Here is a 15,015-nt window from a genome sequence, read left to right on the forward strand (position 1 = left end):
GAATTTTCGTTCCTTTCACATGATCATTCTTGAACCTTAAAGATGTAGAACATTGCAGAGAAATAAACTAAATTCTGTCCAACGACATCTATCTCCAAACACCATTTTTAATCAAACCATTTGTAATATAAAAATAAATACAAACTTACACTTTCTATATCCTAAAGACCTTATTTTTCTATTGCCTGCCCATTCCCGGAATCCCACTTTAGTAACCGTAGAAGCAATGTGCTTGCAAGAATCAAGTTTATTGGGGATATCCTTTGAAGCATTTTACAATGCCACCGTGCATATCCTTGAGTTGATTTCTTATCTGTGTGATAAACAGTTTACTGGGACCAAGTTCCGTAACTTCAAAGAAAAGCATGGCAAAAGTTTATGGAAAATCATTTTTTATAACAGTAGATATACATTTAATGGCCGAGATTTCAGAGCAAGGTTCTTCAGTATCTGCTATGGGTGGTTCATAAAAGAACAATCACTTATATACATGGTTAGTTTCTGACTTAAAAGTGGGCTGACTAAATATTGTGTGGGGTCAGGCTCTTCTTTGTTCCTGAAATGGGGTGCAAATTGTACACTCTGCTTTTCACATACCCCAAAATATTAAAAGCATAATTACAGAAGCCTGTAATATGGTGTTGTGAAGAAGCCTGGAGCTCATTCTCCTATGTTTCCAGAGTCTGTAATGGAGGTTAAAACCAAGATGGTGTAGCCTGTTTATGAGGGTCCAGAGCACAAATATAGTCTAGTCAAGAAGCTGCAAAGCTTACCCTGAGATATGTCAGATGCTGTATATCTGCTCAACTTGAGGTATGATGTCCAGGTGTTTGACTTCTATTTTGAATTGAATTTAGCAGGATATGCCCTGATGAATGGACCTAGGGTGTTGTGGCTTGTCCCAGGGATGATGCATGTCAATCTGTTTTCCAGAATGGTTCATCCTAAGTCCAGCTCACAAGAAGTCCTCAGAATGTTGGGCTATCCACAACAATAGGAAAAAATGCACAGCAAAAAAAATCACCTTCCTAATGACCTAACATATGACTGTGTGAATCCAACTTCAAAATAAATCGGACAGGTAGAATTTTCTTGACTCATACGACTATTAAAGCAAAGTTGGCTTATATCTGGAAATTGTACACATATCTGACATGCCGTTTAAAAAATGAGGTGATCTACCAAGAATAAAACAAGTCTGAATTTGTCTTTTTTCTATGTACTCTCTCCCTGTGTAGAGCACACGTGCAGGGATTTGAGGCCACAAACAGTGAGGTAACTGAGCAAAAAGGATACATGAGGGGCAAAGTACAGTAAGGCCACAATCCCCAAAACACTTATGCTGAAGTTGTTATTTGTATTACGTACGAAGAAAGAAGTGTGACTTGTCCATTGGTTATTACATAATTAGAACAAATGATCGTTGTTATGTTGGCACCCAAATCCCAGAAAAAAGAGGCTAGATATGTGTGATGGGTAAACTAAGGTCCACAACTTAAGAGCCTTTTCTGTGATGGCTCCTCCATTTTGGAATGCCCGTCCCCCGGGAGGCCTGCCTATCATTTAGGTGACAGGCAAAAACACTGCTGTTTCCCCAGACTTTTAAGAACTGTTTGATGACTATCTATATACATTGGTTTTCACTGTTTTAGTATACTGTTGTAATGGGTGCACGATTTGAACTCTTGTTGCTTACTACTCTATTTGCCACTCTGGCAACATAAATCTATGTCGAAATTGCAGGATAGAAACTGCAAATAAATACATTTATGTGCAGGCTACTGTGAACACAGGAGTAGCCTTGCTACTCTTTCCTTACCTGTGTCTTAAAGGTAAGCTTAACCCTGTACTGAGCTCAAGCAGGATATGGTCCTGGCCTGCCACCTCTTGGCTAAGGGAAACCCTTCTGACACGCAATTTCCTCAAGCCCCAACACCTTAGGTACATGCTCTGGGTGAGTCCCAGAGGAGATCCAATCCCCCATCCCTGAGCCCCCCATCCCTTTAGCATAAGGTTACCAGACGTCCCCATTTCCCGGGGACAGTCCCCGGATTTACAAATCAGTCCCCAAACAAAATCCATTGAAGTTGAAAAGTGTCCCTGGATTCACTGGAAAAAATCTGGTAACCTTACTTTAGCATAAAATACTAGGAATCCCTCTATCACCATAAAGGTGCTTCCTTTTTTTCTTTCCCCCAAATCAAATCACCGCCATGTGATCAACCTTTTTAACCTGGCTCCCTCTCAATCAAGCTCAGTCAGGCTAACTGGGGGAGGCAGGATTTCTACTCAGCCCCAGAGAGCCAAGGAACACCTACAATGCCTCTTCCAGAATGGGAGCCACAAAGACCTGGCAGAAGTCTGACATGAAGATCTGCCCTAAGACTAGCTGGTGCAGACACACAACTTCAGCCGAGCTCACTTCACTCTGGGAGTGACCCAATGATTCTTCCCCCACCCTCTTCCTTCACTCAGGCTTGGGGAATGGGAGCTCTCATAGTACTAAGCCTATACCAAAGAGATATTGGTGGACATTCCTTATTACCCCTAAACATGAGTGGTATTGGGTAAGTCATTGCGTGCTGGCCTCACTTAGAGTTTGGATTTGGATTTGATATCCCGCTTTATCACTACCCGAAGGAGTCTCAAAGCGGCTAACATTCTCCTTTCCCTTCCTCCCCCACAACAAACACTCTGTGAGGTGAGTGAGGCTGAGAGACTTCAGAGAAGTGTGGCTAGCCCAAGGTCACCCAGGAGCTGCATGTGGAGGAGAGGAGACGCGAACCCGGTTCACCAGATTATGAGTCCACCACTCTTAACCACTACACCACCATTTCACTGACTACAAGATGAGACTATTAGGGGTGTAACTACAGTTGAATCTGATGGTGTGTATGCTTTGTGTACAGAAGATCCCAGGTTCAAACCCTGACATCCTCAGATAGCGCTGGGAAGGATCCTGGTCTGAAACCCTATAGAGCCACTATCACTCAGTGCAGACAATACTGAGGGCTCATCCACACCTCCACATGTCTCGCTGCTTTCCCTCAGGGAGAAAGTGCTCTTTAGTGCTAAATGAGAGCAAACAGCAATTTGGGTTTTCTCCAGATTGCCATTTGCTTCGTTTTAGCACTTAAGGAGTGGGTTTTCTCTGGGAAAGGAATGGGGCAGGAGAAAAATCACTCAGACCTGTGCCAAGGAAGTGTGGGTCAAGCAGGAAACTGCTCAGACCCATGCTTTCTAGGTGCAGAACAAGCTCTGAACTAGATGATCTGACTCACCATAAGACACCATAAGAACAACTCTCCTGGATCAGGCCAGTGGCCCATCTAGTCTCGCGTCCTGTTCTCACCGTGGACAACCAGACGTCCATTGGAAACAGGACCTGGGCACAATAACACTCCTGTCCTGCAACTGTAATTCAGAAGCACATTGCCTTCATCCATGGAAACAGAGCAGAGCCATTGTGGCCAGTAGCTTCCTAATATGAAAAGCTTGGTGTGGTTTTGGACAACCTGCCCCTCTGTCTGCAGTCCTGTCCCATATCCAGCTCCATTCACAAAGACCTTCTGACTCCCATGAGTAAATTTGGAGGGAACATGAAAGGATGAAGGGGAAGAGAAGGAAAGCCCCATTCCATGAAAATGGAAGGAAAGCTGGGGTCCACACCACATTTCAGGGTTTGTTTGCTTGTTTGTTTGTTGTTTATTATTATTATTATTATTATTATTATTATTATTATTATATACCACCCTATACCCACAGGTCTCAGGGAGGTTCACGTGATAAAATTACAATATAAAAACACAAAATTCATAAGCAAATTAAAAACCCAATAACCCCCCCCCCCAATAATCAGAGAGCGGAAATAGAATTTAAAACACACAATATTTGTAATAAAACATTTGAAAATAAGCTCCCATCAGGTATTGTCAAAGAGTAGATTAAAAGGTCAATTTAACTGTCTTTCAAATCAAAACATGTTAGCCATTGGGTCCTGTTCCCCCCTCCTCTCCCCCCCCCCCCCCCCCCGCAATTGCAAACATTCATAGAAGCTCTTTGATCCAGTGGAGGCTTCCATGAAAGGACACTGGGAGGCATTTTTCTATTTATTCCCCCTTCCTTCTGCAGCCCTTGCCCCATCCCCAAATCTGGGGCAGCATCTGTTGGGAGCAAGGGAGGTAACATTGAGGGCTGCACCTTGTGCCCTGCTCTTTCCAGCAGAGGTCTGTGGTTTAATGCTCAGTGTTTGAGCGCTGTTGCTTTTTGCCCTGAGCTTTCCTTGTGGAAACCCGCTCTTTAAAGCTGAATCGGAGAAAACATCCATTTGGGTTTTCCATGGATTTATGTTTCCTCCAATTGAATTTTAAAGAGCGGGTTTTCACAGGAAAAGCTATGGAGCAAAAAAAGGGGGGCACTCAGGCTTGGAGCTATAAATCGGGGACCATGCCTGGATAAGCCCTCAGAGGGGATTTTTGTGAGAACTATTTACTATGATAAAGTTACTGTGTTATTATTGCTATAATATTTGTTAATGTGCAACATGTGCTGTAATGTACACGTTGTATATTAACAAGTATTATAGCAATAATAAGGCTTGATTGCTTTTATACACTTGTTATCTTAAGAGGGTGTAGGGCAATGGACCGTCTTGAGGAAGCCTGAATATAACTTCTACATTTCAGGTCCAGCACTATGCCTGGCTCTCGCATGGATTCTCAAGCCCAAATCTCTATGCAGTTTATGGAGTCCATACTTTTTTCCACTTCCATAAAGCTATTTCACATTAACAATAACAAGAAAATATAAAAATGCAGTTGAAAAAAGTGCTGAAAGGATCTGTCTGATATGTAATTGAAGGGAGTTTCAAAGGGTTGGTGTCACCAAACTAAAAAGTTGTTTCCTATGTCCAAAGAGCAGAGCTCCTGATGTGATAGTATCTGCAGGAGACCCTCTCTTTCAAAGTGCACTGACTGATTGGGTGTTTATTAGGTGAGACAATTCTATGTCAATGGCTGTCAGTGGCTACCAGTCATGGTGACTGTGTTCTGCCTCCACAGTTGGAGGCAGCAATGCTTCTGAATACCAGGTGCTGGAAACCACGGGAGCAGATATTGCTCTGGTGCTCAAATCCTGCTTGTGGGTTTCCCGCAGGCTGGCCACTGTGAGAATAGAATGCTGGACTTGATGGGCCATTGGCCAAATTGAGCAGGCTTTCCTTGTGCTCTTCAGTTTTGTTGCACCTTCATTGTTAGAGGCTATATGCCTTTGGACACCAGTTGCTAGAGATGGCAGGTGAGGAGAAGGCTTCTGCACTTAGGGCCTGCTTAGGAGATTCCTATGGGCATCTGCTTGACCACTGTGAGAACAGAATGCTGGACTAGGTGGCCCTTTGCAGAGATTTTCTTATGTTCTTAGGTATGCTGTCAACAAGCTGTGTAAGGCTTCATACACCTGTGGTTTCATACAAGCTGGTGGTTTACAACCCAGACAGTTACCTCCAAGGAGCTCAAGGCAACGAACTTGCTTCTCCAACCCTGGTGTCCTCACAGCATCCCTGTTGGGCTAAACCCAGGTTAGATGGAGAGTGTGTGTGACTGCCCGTGGTCACCCAGTGATCTTCAATGGTGGGAAGGGATTTCAGCTAGTCTTTCTAGGCCTACTCTGCCGTTCTAGTTGGCTCTGCACTGGTTCTTTCTAAAACCTGCTCTCCTTTCTAGGGGTGTTTTGGAGCTTCCTTAATGAATGTGGTTTAAGTGTGCTGTGAGATCATCTAGTGATCTGCAGAAATCCAAAGTCTGATTATTTTCCCAAAAGGAGTATTCTTAATTAGATGGGTGTGTGTGTGTGGTTCTTTGAATTGAATAACGGGCTGAAGTTTTCTGTGGAACAGATTATCTGTTCCTTGGTTATGAACAATGTGAAGTTAGGCCCCTTTCTTCCCACATTTCAAGTCATTGAATTTTCTTGAAAAGGGGGGGGGGAGGCGGGTTTGAAATCCCTACAATTGTAGGAACTCCCCATTTTGAAGGACCCACAGGCTAGAGAGGAATTTGCATTAAAACTTACTCCAGATGAAAACATACTGCACGAATTCATCAAACAAGAACTCTCCCCCTGAGAATAATGCCATGATTAGAGAATGAATAATGGGAGAGGCAGGCCTATAAGCCTTTCACGACAATGTACGTGACCCTGGAAGCAACTCTCAAACCATCCGCCCAGGGGCTGAAGTGATTATACAGTCATCCATATCTTTCATGAGCTTCACATGTATGGCATGCTCTGCATTTTTCTGAGGAGGCTCTAGGATGGGAGGGGGGGAGGCGGGCAAAGACCCACAAATGGTTTCTTCATTCAAAATTAAAAGCATTTCCTCGCCTACTTTAACAAGAGAGGAACCTCACAGCCCTTGGAAGTTCCATTTGGATAAGACTCTATGAACATCACATCTTCTAAGCAAAGACCACCTGGCTCTGGACAATTAGGATGGAAATCTCATGACAACGGGGAGCTGAGGGAAGGAGGGCATATCCAGGGATTTGCTATTCTAAAACCAGAATAATAAGCTTTTTCAGACTTAAAGTGTTAAATTAATGCTATAGAAACATATGAAAGAAATCAAGTATGTATTCACTTCTGTATTAAAGGAAATTATCAAACCCCAAAGCAGACTGCAGCTCTCCCCCCCCCCCCCAATTTCTTAGGGCTTTTCATATTTGTGTGATTATTGCTTGATTTCTCTATATTTGATTACTCAGCACTTGAGCCTGTGAAGGAAGTAGAAGGGGATTATACTTCCAACGCCATCAAACTGTAAAGGTTTGGAGAATCTTTATACACCCCACACAGCTCCCCAAATGTGTAAAGTCTGACTTGCCAATTTTTCTGCAAAATATACATAAATTCCGCAGCAAGAAAAGCTGAAGTCACGTACATTGGAGGCTATGTTCTTATAGGCAGAATGTAGCATTGTAAGGAGAAATGTAACTTATCACTTGAAATTCTCCTCTCTCTCACACACACAGACATTTGGAGAGATGGAAATTTGTACACTTTTAAAAATGAAAGCTGAGCTTCTCCAGATACTGAGTGCTGTGCCTAGCACCAAGTTTCTCAGCACTAAATCATGAAATCCAGGAACACCTTTGGACAATTTACAGGGCAAGATCAGCCCAGAGACTTGTGAGCAGTGTCATCCAAAATCTAGGGCATGGTCCATTATGACCTGCTGTGACTCCCTCCTGGGCCCCATCAGCCTTAGAAAACCCCACATATAACTGGGGTCAAGATACCGTATGACCCACAGGCCCTGCAGCAGCACCTGACACCACTGTGACCAATGGCAAAGGTCACCATATTGAATGGCCAAAAGCCTAAAGCTCCAGGTTGCTCCATACCTGACATGGAGCATTTGCTAATGGTCCAGCCAATCACATCAGTTCCGCCACTTGTTGCTAATTGCAGAGAGATGGGGCAAACGGAGGGATGGATCAACTGTTTTTGTGTGTAGCAGCAGTGCAGTGGCACCATTTAAGGATCCCACCCTTTGACGTCAGGAACCCACCCAGCCACCCACCCCAAGTATTTCAGAGTACTGACAAAAATGTTTGTGTGTGTGTGAAGAACGAAAATAAAAAAATATGTACATATAACTGAGCGCTTCTGTATAATCTTTCCAAAGGGCAAGTAGAGGGGTGGAGACTGCAATTGTACTCTGAACACCTGTCCCTAAGGATTTCAAAGATCTTTTAGCATATCTTCCATTGGGATTGAACCATAGCCCTCCAGATGGGGCCCAACCAATACCACATTGAGTAATAATATATCTTTCTTTTGGCTGTTATTCTATCCCTCTGCTTATGCCGTTTAAGTTGCTTCTTTGGGGCTTAGCCATTCACTAGACAGAAGGTTTGCAAAGATAAAAGACCCACGAAATGCCTTATACACATAAATATAGATTTACTTCATCACACATCTTTTCCAGTGGCGATGTTGTTTTAAAAAGCTGAGCAAAACTATCTAGGGACGGGGAGTAATACAAAACAAATTGAAGTTCAACAAGTGTGATTTTTTTTTATATCCCTTTAAAAAAAACCTTCCTACTTAAAAATTATGGCCTCAGATTTCAGCACAGCAGCAGAAAATAAGAGGTTTCAGGCTTTCAGCCTATGATATTAAATACCAAGCAATGCAGACGGCTGACAAAGCCTGTAAATGCATCTGTGAATCAGAGCCCTAATGGAAATGCACTAATGAATGATCTGTGTAACACAAGTAATTTGTAGGAAAGGTTGTGTAGGCTTCTGTTTTTTTCAAAGCAGAATATGATTTGCAAAATGAAATAAAAACTTTACCACTGATATACAGTGGTACCTCGGGTTAATTACTTAATTTGTTCCAGAGGTCCATTCTTAACCTGAAACTGTTATTAACCTGAAGCACCACTTTAGCTAATGGGGCCTCCTGCTGCTGCTGCGCCGCCGGAGCACGATTTCTGTTCTCATCCTGAAGCAAAGTTCAGGATTTCTGGGTTAGCAGAGTCTGTACCCTGAAGCGTTTGTAACCCGAGGTACCACTGTATGTTGTGTCTGATACATCAAGCTATTTCAATGGGTGAGAGTTGAATAGACACTTAATTTTCCCATTGGAAATCAATGGGACATCAGTTTGGCAGGATCTTGTCAGTCGTTGGCACTGTATTAAATACACATTTCCAACTTATTTCATTTGAGGGGAAAGTGTAGTATTTTATTTACTTACAGCACATGAACAACAATACCAGCAGAGCAACAAAAAGGATATACCGTATTTTTCGCCCTATAGGACACACCGTCCCATAAAGTGCACCTAGTTTTTGGGGGGGGAAATAAAGGGGGGAATTTATTTTTTTCCCCAGACGCGGGGCTGGGGTGGATGAAGCCTGAGCTTCCCCAGACCCCAGACCCCAGAACAGGCAACTCTCCGCAAGCTGTGGGAGCCCACCGCCTGCTCCCGCTGCCTGCTGAGAGCTGTGCGAAGCCTGGGCGCACTGAGCTCAGCGCACCCAGGCTTCAGCATGCAGGCAACTCTCCGCAAGCCGCGGGAGCCCAGCGCAGGGCTTCCGTGCCTTGCGGAGAACCGCGTGAAGCCTGGAGAGCGAGAGGGGTCGGTGCGCACCGACCCATCTCACTCTCCAGGCTTCAGCGAAAGCCTGCATTCGCCCCATAGGACGCACACACATTTCCCCTTCATTTTTGGAGGGGAAAAAGTGCGTCCTATGGGGCGAAAAATACGGTACATATTATGTTATGTATTGTGGAAAATCTGTTTTGCGTGCATTTCATCAAAACAAATTATCAAAGCTTTCCCCTCCATGATTATTACTGCAGCTACTATTGCTGTTTTCTGTGATCCAAAATGAATACACAGAAACAAAATTGGCAAAAATAAATCGAGGGGTTGTAAGCTTATTAGATTACATCCTAAAACTGAAATATCCTCACAGACATCAGGTTCCGCCATTAGGCTTTGTGAACACAAACTGGAGATTTCTTATTGTAACCACACAAAACGTGGGCTTGGGTTCACCATCATTTGAAAATGTTGGGTGATAACGCCGAGGCCGGTGCCTCCCCACCAACACAGCGTCGCCCGGGATTCATCACTCCAGTCTCCCATCACACTGATGTGACCCATATCCAAGGACATGAGCACACAGCTAGCAGAGTCCAAACAGACGCTTAGCCTTGAGGTGTAACATCCAAGCCTAATTTATTGCGAATTAAATGAAACATAACAGAACAAAGAAAAACATGGCTTCTCTCTCTGTCTTTCTTCCTCAGAGAGAGCACCGCAAAAGCAATAGCTATACAGAGCGGAAACAGCGTATCTCCCTTTCCGCTCACAAGACTCCAACAATCAATGCTGGAATGTAAACAGACATGTGGCATATAACAACCCCACACATCTGCAGCACGGGAGGGATAGAATTCCCAACAAAAAATTGGCCATTTGCACATACAAATTCACATGGACCTACCCTAATATTTGGGGGTTAAGGAGGAATGGAAATGAAATCTGTTTGAGCCACACATCTGACGCTGCACAGCAGCCTAAGATCAAATTGTCATTGTCAGCTTCTTAGTCTAACATCCTTTGAGTACAACTTGGCTCAATTAATTAATCAATTTGAGCCAATCAATTCATTGACAGATCTTTCTCTTTATATGTGTGTGTCTTCCTTTGGCTTTCTAATGCACTGCAATATGAGATGATAAATCAGAATATCTGATAATTATCACTAAATGGAATTCAGAAAGGAGGTGAGCAAACTTGCACCCACCTTCCCTTTCTGCATTTCACTGCTTGAAGGCATTTTCCCTCAGTTGCCTTACTTCCGGGATTGGAACTGGAGTAGAGGGGATGTACCAGTTTTGCCTTCATAACCAACCATGTTCTCCAGTTGGTGGTAACAGCAAAACCCTCCACCTCACCTTATAAACAAGAAATCATAGGATGATGGGAGATGTAGATCAGCAACATCAGGAGAGCTAAAGGTTTCCCACACCTGATGTAAAATAACCAAACACACACACCTGGTTTGGCCATTAGTCAGTCATTTAAGGCAACTTCTAATAATTAGTGCACATAATAAAATTTCCTTTTATTCTAATAATAACTTGTTAATAAAGTTTATATTAATTTGCAAACTTCAAAAGGGTAACTATATTAACAGAGTAATTGGTTGATTTTAAGAGGCAAACGTTTAATCAGCTGAAAATTCTTTTAGCAGTTGGCAAATTTTTACCAAAGTTTAGGTGAAACTATGGCCAAGATTGCCCAGGTTTTAAAGTAAGCTTTTACTCCTGAGACTGAAGAATTTTACCTAAAGTTTGTCATGATACTAAATGTGACCTTGCAATTGTTTCAAAGAAAAGTGAAACCAGCATCACAGGATATGAAGGAGATTAGGATCATATTGTGGTGAATAGAGCACCTTGAAATTCCAGCTATAATTAAGCATTATAAATTGATCACTGCCAGCATATCTCAGAGGGTTTGGGGATAGCTTTCTTATTGGCCGATATATTGCTTCAAGCTAGGCTTTATCCAAGTGATAATGAATGAATGGATATGAAAGTAAAAGTCAATGCTAAAATGCAGCCATATTTAAAAAAAAATAAAATAGAAATGAAGCAAAATGTTTCTGTTAGGATTTATTCTGAAATTAGTAGAAATAATCAGGATGTTTTGAATCTTGTTAACTACAGATTCATTTTGCTCCCAGACTCGGCTGCTACAATTCAACACACATTCCAGCAATCTTAAGCCTGCTGATTTCAATGGCAGCCAAAAATATTCCTCTCATGCACTATACACAGAAATCGTCCATGATTAATTTTTATTAATAGGATAATTTGGTCTTTTTAGATTGCCCGCACCTGCCTGATCCTTTACCTTAACCACCTCACAGCTCTGCTCCCCCTTTAGTGAAACTGACAAGATGACTATGGCGGGGGCATTTCACCATCTTCTTAAAAAAAAAAAATCATTACTTTGTGCTCCAACATTGATGTGCATGTATATTCTTGTGCACGAGAAAGAAAAGAACCTCATGGAGCAGCAGCAACAGTGGGCAGGGGAATGGTACAGACAGCTGCCAGGGCAGGGGGAAGGTAATGGCAAAAAGTGGACCACCTTTCTCCAAACTGGGTCATCGATAGATATCCCCCCCCCAGCACACCCTTCCCTAAAGTCATTCACTGCAGCAACTGTCCCAGCCACCACCTCTTACCCCATGCCACTCAGCAAAGGAGAACATAGAAGTAACTTGTCAAGCAAGCTATAAGAATAGTTAGAGCACTTGAGCATGACCATTCACTCTTTGATATATGGTGGAGAGAAAGACTTAATTCAGGTAAGTAGCCGTGTTGGTCTGACACAGTCTCTCTCTCTCTCTCTCTATATATATATATATACAGTAAAAAAATAAAATAAAATAAAATGTCCAGTAGCACTTTAGAAGCTGTGAAGCTGAGGCTCCAATACTTTGGCCACCTCATGAGAAGAGAAGACTCCCTGGAACAGACCCTGATGTTGGGAAAGATGGAGGGCACAAGGAGAAGGGGATGACAGAGGGGTCCATGGGGTCACGAAGAGTCGGACACGACTAAACGACTAAACAACAACAACAACAAAAAGCACCTTAGAGACCAACTAAGTTAGTTCTTGGTATAAGCTTTCATGTACATGCACAATTCTTCAGATACACTGAAACAGAAGTCACCAGACTCTTATATATAGTGGGAGGGTGGGGTTTTTTCTCAAAAGGGTAGAAGTCTCCCTTGAACCTGCTTTTAAGGCTTCTCTCCTGCCCTTCCATGAAGTGTTGCAGAACCTATAACCAAATGACAAGGAAGGAAGGAAGGAAGGAAGGAAGGAAGGAAGGAAGGAAGGAAGGAAGGAAGGAAGGAACTGCCGTTAAAGGTAAAGGTACCCCTGACCGTTAGGTCCAGTCGTGGACTACTCGGGGGTTGCGGCGCTCATCTCACTCTATAGGCCGAGGGAGCTGGCGTTTGTTCACAGACAGTTTTTCCGGGTCATGTGGCCAGCATGACTAAGCTGCTTCTGGCAAACCAGAGCAGTGCACGGAAACGCTGTTTACCTTCCCGCCGGAGAGGTACCTATTTATCTACTTGCACTTTGATGTGCTTTCAAACTGCTAGGTGCACAGGAGCTGGGACCAAGCAACGGGAGCTCACCCCGTCGCAGAGATTCAAACTGCCAATTTCTAATCGGCAAGCCCTAGGCTCTGTGGTTTAGACCACAGCGCCACCCGTGCCATTAGTATAGCACTAATACAAAGTTATGGAGGCGGGTGGCGCTGTGGTCTAAACCACTGAGCCTAGGGCTTGCCAATTGGAAGGTTGGCGGTTCAAATCCCCACAAAGAGATGAGCTCCCGTGGCTCAGTCCCAGCTCCTGCGAACCTAGCAGTTTGAAAGCATGTCAAAGTGCAAGTAGATAAATAGGTACTGTTCAGGCAGGAAAGTAAACAGCGTTTCTGTGTGCTGCTCTGGTTTCGCCAGAAGCGGCTTGGTCATGCTGGCCACATGACCTGGAAAAACTGTGGACAAACGTTGGCTCCCTCAGCCAGTAAAGCAAGATGAGTGCCACAACCCCAGAGTCGTTCACTTAACTGTCAGGGGTCCTTTACCTTTTTAATACAAAGTTAACCAAAATAATTATTCTTGTTGTTACTGGCTGAAAGCACCACCACCCCTCTCACACACACACCTCTCTCTCCCTCTCTCTCTCTCTCACACACACACACACATACACACACACAGAGAGAGAGAGAGAGAGAGAGAGAGAGAGAGAGAGAGAGAGAGAGAGAGAGAGAGAGTTCTAAAGACCTCCTATTGAAGGAAGGGTGTTCTAGGAACTACACAAATTAATAAATAAATATGCATGATTTTTACTAGTTCGGTTATGTTTGTTTGTTCTCTTGGGATTTGCATTTCCGATCCCACTCTTCCTCCCCGCTGTTTGTTGAAGGGGAACACATTGTAATGTTTTGTCTAAGTAAATAAATCTACATGAACTTTTAGTCCTCTGAATTGTCTTTTTAAAGGGGAGAGGTGGCTGGCTGGGTGCAGCATGCAAAGCTTATGCAAAGTTCTATATCCTTCGAATTCCTCTGTGGAGCATGAGTCATCACAAGGTTGATTGCAGAGAGCCTTTAAGGACTAGTTCATACTGCCATCTAGTTTCCAGTTCTTTGTTTCTAACCACCTAGATGGTGCCGTTTCCCCAACTCCAGGAAGATATATTGCTATAGCTAGGAGAAGCTAATTTTAGCCACATACCATATACATTCTGTAACATGTATAAACAGAACAAGCATGTGCCATCATAAGCCCTTTTAAAGGATAATGCTTGACATAATAAAGCAGCTATAGGACATAGCTAACTTGGGAGCCAACTGGGGGAAGCATAACTGAGTGCAGCTTTTACACAAAAGGGAGGCAAAATGAACATCAGAGATCTGGAAATGTTAACTATTTGGGACAATCCAGATCCAGCTTGTAAACTGGCAGATCTTCAGGACCTTTGCATTCTCATGTTTTGTTTCCACAGGCATGGCTGGTGGTCTGGGAGGCAAGCAGGTACTTCCCAGTAGGTAGCAACATTAGGAAACTGCATAGCTTTAAGCTGATCAGCAGGAAGACTGTGAGCATCTCGGGTCAAGGAGTTGCTCAGAGTCAAGAGCCATGGAGGACCAAGTGGAATATCATTGGCCTGTCCTATGGCTGGACCCCTGCAAAAATAGTGGCAATACCATCCTTTGCAGGGCCCAGTGGCGGTACTTAAACTGATAACATGCCAGCAGCTCCTTCCTCAGGTGAACCCTACAGTGGCTTGGTCATCATCCAAACTGGCTTCCATTACTGCATCTATCGACTTCCCTGTGCATGCTTTTGTAAGAGACGTCATCTGTCTTTCTTACGTGCTACTAACCTCCAAATGCTTCTCTACTGTTTGAGGGCATGAAGGAGCATGTTTTCATGGGGGCAGGAGTCCAAACCGCTTTCAGGATAACTGTGAGAAGGTGCCTTGGATCCCATCCCATCTGCAGGATATGCAGGCACAAGCAAGGGAGTGATGATGTGCCTGACCATGTGGAAGATTGCTGCCATGACTGAAACACCGCTGCTTGGCATTGTATTGGGTATTTTTAAATGCCTGATTGCATGGTTTCTTTCTGAACTGTGAGACACCACGGAAGCATGTAGCATGCTTAAAATGAATTAAGCAAGTTAATTAAATAAAAACGAACAACAAAGAAATCATTGTAGAACCATTAACATCTTCAAAAATAAGTGGGCCAGGTGTTTTGTTTTGTTTTGTTTTGTTTTGTTTTGTTTTGTTTTGTTTTGTAAGAGCTCATACTGTCTTGTAACTGTGATTTCCTAGTCAAGAGAAAGGTTTCCATGCTATACACAAATAAAAAGTCAAAGAGTGTAATAAACGC

The sequence above is a fragment of the Podarcis muralis genome, chromosome 1 (assembly GCF_964188315.1).
Source record: "Podarcis muralis chromosome 1, rPodMur119.hap1.1, whole genome shotgun sequence".
In the NCBI taxonomy this organism is placed as follows: Eukaryota; Metazoa; Chordata; class Lepidosauria; order Squamata; family Lacertidae; genus Podarcis; species Podarcis muralis.